At 49.9% G+C, this 13015-nt stretch overlaps 1 protein-coding gene and 1 long non-coding RNA gene across 2 annotated transcripts in view; both read right to left on the reverse strand.

Annotated features, from left to right (window-relative positions):
- Nucleotides 1-13015, reverse strand: part of COL23A1 (collagen type XXIII alpha 1 chain) — a 161421-nt gene that overhangs the window by 99265 nt on the left and 49141 nt on the right. The window lies entirely within an intron of this gene.
- LOC311444250 overlaps nt 1599-13015 on the reverse strand; it is a 43301-nt gene continuing 31884 nt past the window's right edge. Inside the window, exon 2 of the long non-coding RNA XR_014697778.1 lies at nt 1599-2148. This is a non-coding gene — a long non-coding RNA (uncharacterized lncRNA). The remainder of the gene's footprint in view (nt 2149-13015) is intronic.

Raw genomic sequence — 13015 nt, forward strand, 5'->3', positions numbered from 1 at the left:
GAAGCATGAGAAGCAACACAGACCTGCATTGTTCCTTCTGGAGTAACTTTTGGAAGCACAAACGCGGACTCCTACCTGCTCTGAGCTTCAGAAGTAACCCAAACCCCAAAACCAGCTGCTTGTATCTTTACCATCAAAACCCAAATACAGTTCTCACGTTTTGCCATCGATGCCTTGCAGCTTCTGAAAGCCTGCTTCGTTTTAAGGAAAGCAGATGAAGCCCAAGAGACGTGGCTTGGGTGCACGCAAACAATTTCCCCATAATCCAGCGGAAAGGAGATAAGAGCGGTCGACGTGGTCTGCCTTGAGAAAATGGAAACGCACCAGTCAGCAGAGCGGGCAGGAGGAGGCAAGAGGAAGGCTTCTTTCAACGCCACGCCAAGTCACACGCTGCTCTATTTACCATCTCGGGGGCCCGACAACAAGAGGTCTCGGCAAAACAGGCAGCTCGGAAACTCGGCACTTTTTCCAAGCGCTGCCTCCCTGGGGCAGGGACCCCGCTGGAAGGTGCCCAGGGCCCCACCGCCTGCTTCTTGGTCAGCCCCCAGGGACATGGTGCTGTGGAGAGCTTCCCCCGAAGTGAGTGAAGGCAGCACAGGGCTCCCCATCACCTCGGATCATTTCTCTCCCTCTTCCAGAGCCACCGCAGCACAAAGCCTGGCAATAGGTACCGCTGAACTCTGCCCAGCAGGGAAGTGGGGACAGAAGTTTGTCTCCATTTGAGCTTTTCCTTCCCTTAAAACAAGCAGTGCTCCCACCAGGAATGTTCTCTCCTAGCACGTCTCACCTCATAAGATGCTCTGAGGCAGCTCCTGTTTGTCCCCGGGGTTATCAGGTCCCCAAAGCTCCAAGTCCCTGCGCAGGACGCTATGAGCCACGTCCTCCTCAGCTACGCTTGGTCTCACTTTGGGCAGCAGGAAGCAAGAATATTTGTTGGAGAACTTCTCCCCAAAGCGCTTGTGTTTCCTACAGCAGCACTGGTGGTTCTCCAGCCCCCAGGGCACCTCGGAGCAGACGGGATGCTCCTGGCAGGAGCTGGGGCAGTGCTACGCCTCCCCTCCCTGGGGCAGCCCTCCTTCCCAGCAAAAATCAGTGGTTCTGCCCTGAAAGTGCCAGCACCAGCCCAGAAAATGATAACTCAGAGCCGTAGAACAGGCTATAACCTCTTTGATGACAATGAAATCGTGTATTTGCTTTCAGACTCATTCATTTTTATGCGCTCATGTTGGAAAAACGCCTCTATGCTAGGAGGGGGGGGGCACGGGGACTCAGGGCTGGGGGAAAGGCGCCCGGCAGAAGGCAGAAATCACCACGGGGGAGCTCCTCCCCGAGACCCCGGGCCCGACGGGGATCTCCCTAAATCTCCCCCTGACAGGAACAGCCATTTAGCAATCAGCACAACTTTCAGCACGAGTCAGACGAGCCCCTGTGATGGAAGGCTTACGGGAGTGATTAACATCTCCTTTTGGTTACAGCATCTTCCGATGTCAAGGTAACAACGGGGAGAGAGGGCTGGGGATGACACCCCGTCCTCTGGGGGAAACTAAGGCAGAGATTCATCCAGAGAAAGCATGAACTCATAAATCTGCAGGCAGGAATCCAGGAATTCGGTGATGTTTATTATTCTCCGAATACTTTCTAATAAATCCCCTCTTTACTACAAAGCCCGCCTGATCCAACTGTACATATTTACTCAGTCTTCTCTCAAGTGGCTCGCAGACTGGCTCAAAAAAATAATCATCCCACAGTGCCTTCTCCAGACAAGCTGGATCCCCCGGCTGGATGCAATGGCAAGTTTCTTTTCATTGCTCTCCAGCTGGGCCCGATGCTGAAGCCCACATCCACCAGGCAGGCTCGGGGGTTCGTGGAGGGTCCGCTCGCCCGGCCAAGCCTGGACGCAGTTGAGGAGACGCTTGGCAAAGAAAAATCCCGACACCTCGTGGCAGAGACTGCCAAATGAGGGGGAGAAATCTTTGCAGAGTCTCAAATTTTAAAAAAATTGCAGAAAAACACATGTTCTCTAATCCGTTGGCTCGAGGGTCAGCATTCTGTCTCAGCTATGCCAGCGGCACTTCTTCCCCTCCAGCGTGTATTTCGATATTGCCTTCGCACAGCAGGGCTGCTGCTTTCTTGCCCCCTCAAACTCATCTGCTGGGCAGAGAAATTAAAGGAACAACTCAAGCCGAATTGTTGACAGAGGCACCTGGCTTACAGGGGCAGCATTTTAGCCTGCAAAGCCTTAATGAGCTAATGCCAGGGACGGGAGAAATTCCTGGGGCCCTCCCGGCGCTGCCCCTCGCAGGCCAGGCCCAGGTCCCCGTGGGCAAGGGGTCGCTGCCGGGAGCCAAGGATGAGGACCAGGAAAACACAGACAGGAAGGTAAAGCTGCTCATTGATTTTCACGCTTACATGTTCTATTTTCCCTCTCCTCTCCCTTAAAATACCTTTTTCGTTTCTTTTCCCCCAACATGACACTTCCTGGCAATTACGCCCAGAAGGATCAGATCAGTAACAAATCAAACCCCATCAACGTCTCCTCCAGAGCTTCAGAAATATTTTTGGTACCGTTCACAAAGCCGCCATCAGTTTATCCATCAAATTAACAGCATTTGTGCTCGATTCGCTGCCAGCGAGATGAGATAACCCAACATAACCCCGAAAACTGCTGAGCAGAGACCACCAGGATTATCGGCACCAAGCGCTGGCACTGGGAAGATGTTTGGGCAGCTTCCATGGGTTTCAGAAGAGTATGTGAAAGTGCTCCCCAGCTCAGGACTGGGCACACTGGGGAGGCAAAGGAGCATCGTGGGCACGGGCTGAGCCCCCCAGCACTGCTGGAAGGGCTGGTAGAAAAGCAGACCCAGCTCAGCCATGCTCCTGGAAAAGTGAGGCCATGCCTTGTTCTCCTCGGGGTGAAGCAGAGAAGTCTCTATTTACTCTATTTAAGGCTAAAAGGTGGATGCCAGTCCTCAGTGCCAGACAGCAGCAGGGTTACTTGGCCCCAGCTGGCACCAGGTGTTAGCAGCACCCCCCAGCCCACACCACTACTGCATGGATGAACCAAGGAGAGCGACCCTGAAGGGCAAACTCCCCCTAACCCTGCAGAAGGCATGCGAGCTAAGCAGTACAACGCCGCTGGGATGCGTTCAGCATGTCCTGGCCTTGGGCCCAGGAACATAAATCCATCCCTTACCCTGGATTGAGTTTGCTTTAGTCTTTCCATTGGAGCCCGGCCAAAGCCGCGTCCATCCCGGCAGCATCGCTGTGCCCTCGGGGTTCGGCCGTCCGCGCGGCATCGGGGAAAGGCTCCGGCCTCGGAGCTCATCACGGCTGGCTGGGAACTCCTGAGGCATTGCTGCCATCAGGTCAGGGAACCCAGACTGCTCGCCTGTTTAGGGACTTTTCAGAGGGTTTTTAAGCCAAAAGGAAACCTCTTTAGCCCATGGCACTATTGGTTATACTCAGCAGCACTGGTGGCAGCGGGGGAAGAGATTTCTCAGGGGAAGGAGTCTGAACTCACATTCGTGCAGACAGGCTCATCATCCCCTTTTCTTGGGTTTCTTATTATAAGAGAAAATATAAGCAAGACCCCAGAGGATCAAAAGACAAAATGTCGGTGTCAGATGATTCATGACCGCCCAGTTCCTCTTCATTTCAAGAGTGACAAAGTAAAATAAATTAAGTCCAGCTGACTAAAATAAGCCAACCTAATTCACAGATGAACCAGGAGAATCAAAATCGTATGACAGCGTCAGCGGGAAAGTCTTCTTTTACATGCAAACAGCCCTCAGTGTGTAAATGGCCAATTAATTGATGGGAGCCAGATGTCCCTGTTTACAGCCGCTGTTTACCTTCCTGCCCGGCCTTTGATGGATTGATGGATGGCACCGGCCTTCAGCAGCGGGGCTGTTGCCTCCCAGGCAGAAAGCCTTCGCTATCCCAGCCCTGACAGTTTCTCTCCCCAGCCTACCTTCTCCTATTTCCAGAGAAAGACATTCCTTTAGTAAATGAGGTGAAAGACGGTCCTCTTGCCATGAACGAAGTCACACAAACACAAAAACCAGACACTCCCCACCCCAACACGGGTACACGCGCTGGTCCCTGACGTGCTCAGAGAGCTCCAAAATTACCAACGTGAAATTAAATGCAGCACAGAAGAGCAGCGAAGCTTTCTCCAAACATATTGACTATTAATATTTAAAAATAGGAAAAACAGAAACAAGAGATATTAGATAGAGCCACATCACAGCTTCGAGATAATAAGCAGAGCAAAAAAAGGTTTTTAGAAGATATGCCAAACTCCTCCAGAATCAGAAACCCATTTTAAATCTTATTTTATAGCATATTGCAAATCTAATTCTAAAGATAACCGGCAAGCTATAAGAGGTGGACAAAAGAAATGGGATCGAAGTGCTCTAACCTGCTTGGGTCACAGTTTAAATCTGCAGATAAACAACAGGAGGAATAAGGGCAGCTCAAACACGGGCACAAGCTACTACTAACAGATGCACATGACAGTAAGGATGGCAATGCTCTGTGCTAGCCACTTTTAGCAAGTCCTCAGCAGCTTAATGTGAGAAATTAACCCATGTAGCACGGTTTGGGAGAAGCTGCCACCAATCAAGATCGATGCCCTCGTGCCCTACCACAGGGAAAAATCGATGCATGCTGCCAGCTGCTCCACACACAGCGACACAGGACAAGAAGAAGGGGAAAACGGATTATCCCTCATCTATCCAAACCTATCCAAACTGACAGGACTTGCCAAAGTGCTGCCCATTTGCCCCCAAGCAGTTATCTCCAGCCTACAGTTCAGCAGCCCTGCTCCTCACAGCAGTCACCCTCTGGGAGCCCGCAGCTGGGTACGCAGGGACCAGCCCCATCTGGATACTGGATACATGCCTCACTGATAAGAGGCTGAAGCTGGGATCCCACAGTGCCAAAACAGTGAAATACGCAGGCCACCTGAGAGGTTTCTGCAGAAGAGAGCAGTGCTGCTCATGTGGTTTTAATTTAATTTCATTTTTTTTAATGTAGATATTCTCTTTGTTTATGGATGTTACTGAGAGCTGCGCTACAACAGGTTCTGATCTGAGTTTCCTCTGCAGCCATCCCAGCACCACTTTGACACGAGCGGCCAGGGAGCCTGCTCGGCACCTCCACGCCACGCTTTAAAGCTTAACACAAGGATCTCAGCACACTGAAGCCCCCCATGTTCCTACCCCACAACTACCACCAACTAATTCACTTCAGCACATGCTGTTGGCTAGCAAAGAATCCCTTCTCAGAGCCCCGAGCTTTCCAGCATTGGTGCAGCTTCAATGATTTGGTCATTCCAGTGGTCCCTGTAAAAAAAATTATTTGTGACCAAACCTTCAGGCTTTCAGCCCAGTTTTTCCTCTAATAAAACTTTATTGCTCCTCATTTATTCAAAGTAAGAATCAATAAGTTGAACATAAACAAGAACTGGACCTAATATTAGCATCAGGCACGACAACAAGACCTCCCTCAATCTGAGCACTTCCACATCACGCTGCAGCTGACGCAGGCGTGAGACCCGAGCCTCCGTACAGCTTCCCATGCTTGCTCACTTCAGCAGCGTTCACTGGGATAAGCAGAACCAGCCCGATGTCTCCATGATCAGAATATTAAATCAGACTGAAACCAGTTTTCCCCTTTTTACAGGTTCATTTCTCGCCTCGCTACTGCTGCACGTAACGCTCTGCACCCTCGGTACGAGGCACAAAGTGCAGGAGGAAAGCTCCGCTCATTATTTCCCAGAGTCTTCCAAGCCCCAAGATCAATATTATATTTTCCTCTACGGTTTTTCATCTGTTCTGTCTTCAGTTTGAAGTGTTCTCAGCGGTGAACATCTGTTAGAAAATCTCTTACAAAACCCCACTTAGTCTATGGCCCTTTAATCAAAGAAGGGTGAGGGTATTAAGAATTTAAAATAATATATCCAAGTTTAAAAACAAATACATGTGTTTTTTATTTGAGAATGTGTGTTATTACTTTCACATTCTGACCTGTTAAGTACACATGCTCCACCACAAGTCTCTCTGGAATTTTGGCCAGGACCAGCATTTATTTAATAAAAGGCCTTATTAATCATGGGACTATCGTTGATACTCTGCATTTACACAGCACATTACATTTTCAAAGCACTCCAACATTAAATAATTCAAGCAGCCTGTATATTTGCATAGATGGATGCACACAATTGTAAAGGAAATCATGAAACGTGTTCACATGTTTCTATCTGAGAGAAGCTACAATAACTAAATTCTTGAGTAAATTGAAGATCGCTCACTATTCTTGGCACCGCGTTGGGAGAGAGCCTTGAACCAGAGCAAAATTACTCCAGCATGTTTGATAAGGACTTGAGAGTAGGATTTCTCTCACCTGCCTTGCCTACGAGGTAAATGTTGCCTTCGGAGCTGGTCATCCAGACCCTGCTACGGTCACAACCTGCCTCTCCTCACTGCTGGTTGTCCCCAGGAGAGCCCCTTCTCACATGGACTTAACCAGGGCGACCTGGTGGGCCCAGCGCAGGCACTGGGGCGCTTCTCCATCAACGGCACGCACAGCTCAGCAGATTAATTCACTTTAGCATCTGCCCATGCCTGGCCTGTTTAACTGGAGAGCATTAACCAGCAAATCTCAGGTAGCACATGAAAGGACTGAAAGCATCTTCTTGTTGACCAACACCTAGTCAAACTGCAGATGGCAGGATCTGCAGGATCTCGAGGAAAACATATCGGTCATCACGGCCACACATCACTGGTTGCAAACGATGGGGATTTGGGCTCCTCCCAAGCCATGCCTACAGCTGGTGCCTGGGGAGGAGCGAGAGAAGCACATTGCTGGGCTTCCCCAGCAGCTTCCCCATCCTCCAGCAACACCTCCGCCAGCTGCTGTGTCACTGCATTAAGGTCTTGGGTGCTCTTTTCCTGTGAATCTACTCAGGCATTTGTCACTTCAGCATTTAGAAGCCTACAGCAATGTTTCCGCAGCTCAGCTGTGACAGCACAACCCCAGAGCACCTCCTGCTTGCTGTGGGGCTACCCGCAGCCGAGCTCATTTGATGCTCTCTTGCCTTTGCTTTGGCAGTAATCAATCTTCCCAACCCCACCTTCGTGCCGTTCCTGGTTTCTCAGGCTCCTACACTTCTCCTTCCATGCTGCCTTAGAGCAGTCTGTCCCAGTGATTTCCCTGCTCCTCGTGCACAGGCTGCCCCACGTCTTGCATTATCTTCTTTATGAGGCTGGAGGCCTTCTGTCTCCTTTCTGAGGGGCAGGTTTCAAGATGTAGGTGAAGCCTCAATTTCTGTCATCTTTCCCAATGATTACTCACTCCTCTCCCACATGCACGCCTATTTATCTGCGCCGCATTTTGTCATTTTATTGCCTGATCAAACAGCTGCTGGGCAATTACAGCAGACACACACACATGTATCTTGTCATTAGAAAACAACCTCCCAAACCCCAGCCCAACCACACCCGAGTTCCTCACAACACATGTTCGGCTTTGACCTCGAGGCACTCTCCCCGGAGAGCTCCCGAACAGCTGCATCCCCCAGGCTTGGTCCTGCTGGTATGGGAACCACCTGGGCAAACACCCACCGCACCTTGTGGCTCCAGCAACAGCCACAGCCTAGGAAGCTGGAGAGGGTGGTTAGGAGAGAAAGATGGGTCTGAACCACGCGTTTCAGAAAGATACTTCTGGAGCCATACAAATAAGAGATTTTCACCTGGGAGCGCTGTTAGAAGTTCTACCTTCTGGGTGCATAAACATAATTCTTATCTGATTTTGGCCAGATCACTTCTGCATCCATCGGAAGTCCATTTATATACATCAGAAACTAAGGAAAACCCTAAGAAAACAATTTAATGATTAGTGATTTTACATCATGATAAACCAAGTTCTTACATGTGACTTTCTTAGAAGTCTACAACTGGCTTACACCTGACCAACACAGTCCTAAATCTGATATTTTTCCCCTTTCCAAGAAACGCCACTCATCTTTCATCCGCACCACAGAATTTCTCCACTTTACACCACCGTATTATAGAGGCTTATGCCAAACACTGTACTGGAACCTTCTCTTTTCGCATTTTACCATAAAAACAAAAGAAATGTGCTGTGTGTGAATCCTCACATCTCACCGTAGACAAGCAAGTGCACCTCAGATCAATACAGACATTCCTGTTACAAACACTAACACCTGAACACTTGCAAAAAGACCATGCCATATAGCTGAATCATGTTCTCAGCTGGAAAGAGTCCTAAAAAATACACACAGGTTTCTACTTTTTCCTTTCCAAAAAAGAAATTCCATAGAGTGCCCAGCCATCAGCTACCTATCAGTCCCAGCAACATTCCTTACAGAGACAAAATCTGAGCTTCTCTGCCCAGCCTGCCACGAAGAACAGCTTCAAGGGGGTGACCACCAGGCAGGGCTTGCAGCACCATTTGGCCCCCAAACACCCAAGCCATATCATTTTCTCTTTTATGGAGGCACACTAGGATGTTAGTATATACCAAAACCTCACTAATTACTGTGATTTCCCTTTGGATAATAATCAGGAAAATATACGAGTCCATGAAATCCAAGTGGTAAACAAAGCACAAGAGGAAGAGATTGGGAAAAGCACTAATAACGTCCTCGTTCTTATTTGTGTATGTAAGAGCCTCCCTCTGGGACCAGAGCCTGGTAAAATTCCATGTTTACACTGCTTATGAAATTCAAGTATAGAGAGAACATATGACGGTACAGATTCCTTTAAAGATTTTATTGCCTCGAGTTCAGGTCTGGTAGAATTATGAAGGTCTTCCCAAGCAAAAGCAATAAAGGCTTTACAGCATCCTGGATAGGCAGCGTGTTTGTTTTTATCTTCTTCTTTCAAGCCTCGTTCTTCTGCCTCTCCCTCTTTGAAGTTTGCTGCAGAAGAGAAATGTTTTGGTGGCTGCTGGCGCTGGTCAACTGAGACTTCTGCTGGTAACAAGATTCATTAACCCTTGTTAGAAAAGGGACTGCATGAAAGCACGAGGGTAACTAGGAGAGAGGCACCGTCCGTCCTTTCACATTGTGCATGGGGGAAAAATAGCCACAGTGGCAACTTGCATCTAAATAAAATTTGTTGGGACTATGGAGAGGAAACGTGCCAGTGCAGCTGCAGGAGCAGAATTACCCCGTCCTTGCAGCTTGCAGTGCCAGACAGTTTTCCTGTGCAAACAAGCAGAGCCATCAAAGGCGGCCAACAGCTGAGGGTGGCGTTTCACCGACCCCACGCACTGCACCGGCACGCGGAGCCCCAGCGACGTGAGCACCTGTCCCTCCGGCAGCCGCCTCTCGCATGGCGCTCATAGCAGCGTGCTCCTGCTGGGGATCCCGTTTCAGTGCCGTGCGTATCAGGCCATAAATCAAAGCAGGAGCCTTTTAGTTAGCATCGTTAGCACCAAAAGTCGCATTTCTGTCTGCAAGCGGCAGAGTTGGGAAGCTGCAGTGCTGGCAGCATGCAGTCCCCTTGGACACCTCAAAGATTGAAGAGTAACAGAATGGGCGAGCACCAAGCCCAGGGCTTGGATTCCTCCTGTTTTTCATCTGCTACTTTTATTTAGAGATTATGAAGCTGTCATATCAAGAGGCTGGAGAATGACAGCTGCAGGCCTCACGCTGCCCATCACACCCAGCCCAGAGCCCGTGACAAGCACTTTGCTTATTTTAATTGCAACTTCGAAATATTTCTCTTTTTATTCTCCCATCTCCTCCTGTCCGTGCATCTGTAACTCACCCCTCCATTGACTTTTAGCTGATCTGGCAAGCTGCTACTGAGAGCATGAACCACGGATTGGGTTTCAAACACTTAAAATATCTTCTGAAGCAAAGAGCAGCCCCGAGCGCCTGTTCCTTTCTTGTAGCAGCCCTTCTGATCTTCGGCACGGGGGGATCTGGCAGTGACAAGGAAGTGTCCCTGGGCTCCGAGAAGACACACGGCTTCCTTCCCGGCCCCGCAGGAAGGATCACTCACTGCTCGGCTATGGGTGGCCTCTGGGGACAGCAGCTTCAGCAGCGGGGGAATTCACAGCTCGGCCCTGGCACCCCGGGCAGGCACAGCCCTCGCATAGTGCCGGCGGCTTGCTCTTCAGCAGGACACCTGGCTCCTTGTCACCCACCTTCAAAACCCCGACGTAAACAGCACGGAGGGGATGACAAGCCTGCTTTAGTGCATTTTCCAGTGCAAAATGGTTTTGGAGAACAGCGATTTGACTGCTTTGGGAAGCGAGCACGCAGGCGCCCTCCATAAGGGAAATTCAGTCAACTCCTTTTGGAAACCGAGCAGCTCAGAGCCCTGCCAAGCGAATTTCACCCTTGTTAGCTCTGCTTGTTTTGTTTGGCATTTCAGTTACACCACCCTGGTCATGGATAAGAACCGCAGCAAATACTGCATAAACGTGGTGCAAAGGCAATCTCTTGCCCCAGAAGCCTACAGCTGGGAAGATAACAGCTCAACCACACCAAGACAGGACCACAAAAAACCCGATCTACATAGTAGCGTTCCCAACGTCCCCGCAGCCAAAGCCTGTTTCACATCTTGATAGCCATGGAGAGATTTATGAGTGGGAACGAGGATGGGAAGGACGAGATGGCGCTGCAGATGCCTACACGCAGCTCCTCCCCAGCATGAAGGTGCTTGTTGGAAGAATTGAGCAACAGAAGAGCTGGCACCAGCCCTGCAATTTTTGATGAAGATCACTTATTTTTCTACCAAGTTGCAACACTAACTGAGGTAATGCGGAACGCATGTTTACTCTGCGAGATGATTTTACAACCCTACATCTGAAAACCGAGCATATATTTCTTCCTAAACACAAACAGAAATAAGCTTTTGCAAATGTTGACAATCAGTTACAACCTAATGCGTGAATCTGTTCTGGCTGGATCAGGAGACCTGCAGGACAAAAAGAGCAGCGTCAGCACTAACAGGCTGCACGTTCACAACTTTGGCAAGTAAAGGAGGAAGAGCTGGAAGTAGCCCAGTCTGGCCAAGCAAGCAGCTCCCTAACATCAGACCCAGGCAGCAGGAGAACAGGGCGCATGCTCGTCCCCAAACGCAGCTCTGGGTGGTGACTGGGGGAGGTCTGACACTGCCCAGGGGCTGCACGAGCAGCACAGGGGTATCGGGATGGTGGAAGCAGAGAAAAAGTTTCACATCAGGCCTCTGGAACCAACCAAGGCTGGGCAAGGACCTCAAGGAGACAGAGGGCTTCCAGCAGGGCACCTACAGCACCTCCACCTCCTCCCACCCCAAAAGGAGAGCTTCCTGGCACACAGCGGGAGCGACCATCCCGGGAAGTGAACTGAAAGCAGAGAATAAGAAATGAAGCTGTCACAAACAACCCACCTGGTCTGTTTTGGTGAGCTATGGACACCACCGTACGGATAGGGCAGGGTGCCTTTCCTGCTCTTTAAGGCCACAGAAAGCTCACCCGTGTGATCTGTGGTAATAAACATTGAAGGCCGCAGAACGATTTGTCCTCAGGGATATTGGAAGGATATCAGGAATTTTTAACCACCCCTTTGGAACTCCACAATAATAAAAATCCCATACAATTATAGCTGCATCTACATAAATTTAGGAGGTCAAGAAGTCACAGCCTAGTAAGAGTACCACATAGGGCAAAAATGCATCTCGTTCTTCCAAAAGCCAACTGGAGTTGGTCCCCCTGTGCCTTGGAAAATCTTATTCTAAGGTAAAGGAATCCAATTTGATAGAATGGCCAAAACTATTATTAATTATTAAACTAATGTTTTACAAATGTTTGCTTATTAGTAATGCCCAAAGAAGAAGAGTGCACATGCAGCCTATTTCTTAAAGGAGACAAAAATCATAACTGAAAAACAAGAAAGGAACGAGCTACTTGTCAAATGGGGGAACCTGAGATGTTTCAAGAGCAAAGCACACAACCAACGTCAGTAAACCAAGCCAGGAGAGAGACCTGCACAGCAGATATCGAATCTACTATTCATGAAGGAGTAAAATACAATTACAGAAGCCCAAAAAATTAAAAACAGTTACAAAAGCCCCGCTCCTCTCCTTCGGCTCCCAGCCACAGGCCCAGGTCCTGCCCTGGGCAGCTGATGGGCGAACGGGAGGGCAGCAAGGGCAGAGCTACAGCCGTGATCCCTGCACGGCTCCTCGCGAGCCAGGCATTTCACTCCCCCCAGCATCCGCAGCACTCCAACCCCAACACAGCGCGCTCCAACCCACAGCACGCAGTTGCATTCCCCTTTTGGAAGGGCTGCAGGTTTGGTTTTGGCTTGGCTGGGAACAAAACCAAGCTAGAAACCCTTCTAAGCACTTGCAAGCAATCTGTTTTTGTGCACGAGCCCGAAGCCACCAGGCGCTTTCAGCAGGCTCGTCCTTAGCGCTCCCCAGGCACTCCTGACCCCTCAGCCCCTTCATTTCCTGCCCTGACTTCAGAGATAGCTGGCTTGAGAAAGCAGCAGGAGGGAGAAAAAATAAAATAAGATTCCCAAAGCCACAGCTCCTTCGCCGTGCTCCGAGAAGCCTCAGCGTGCACTCAGGCTCCCCGCGAAGCATCGCCGGGGGTCTCTGAGCCTGGGCTGCTGCTTCTTGCGCAGAAATGAAGGGAAAACAAAACCCAGGGGGCAGTGTCAGCCACCGGCTGCAACTGGCAATCGGCTCCACTTCAGGAGAGAGCACCACGCTGTCCTCAAAGAAAAAGGCCTGATGAAGGCCCGGTGCCGTGCACAGCCTTGTGCTGCTCCCTCTGCCCTTCAAAAAAGAGGCTGGGGACAGCCACACATTTCCTTGTTCATTGGGGAACCACTCCAACGCCTTCTGTTTCAGCCAGCACGTACAACTGCAGATGCAAATCTCCTAAAATCAGTTCTACAGAGCAGGACTCCTGCAGACAGGGGAAGACACAGGCACGCTATGGTCAAGAAAAGCAAACACATCCCCATCACCACCGGTATTGGTGGTGC

This window comes from Aythya ferina, assembly GCF_964211825.1.
Source record: "Aythya ferina genome assembly, chromosome: 14".
Lineage (NCBI taxonomy): Eukaryota > Metazoa > Chordata > Aves > Anseriformes > Anatidae > Aythya > Aythya ferina.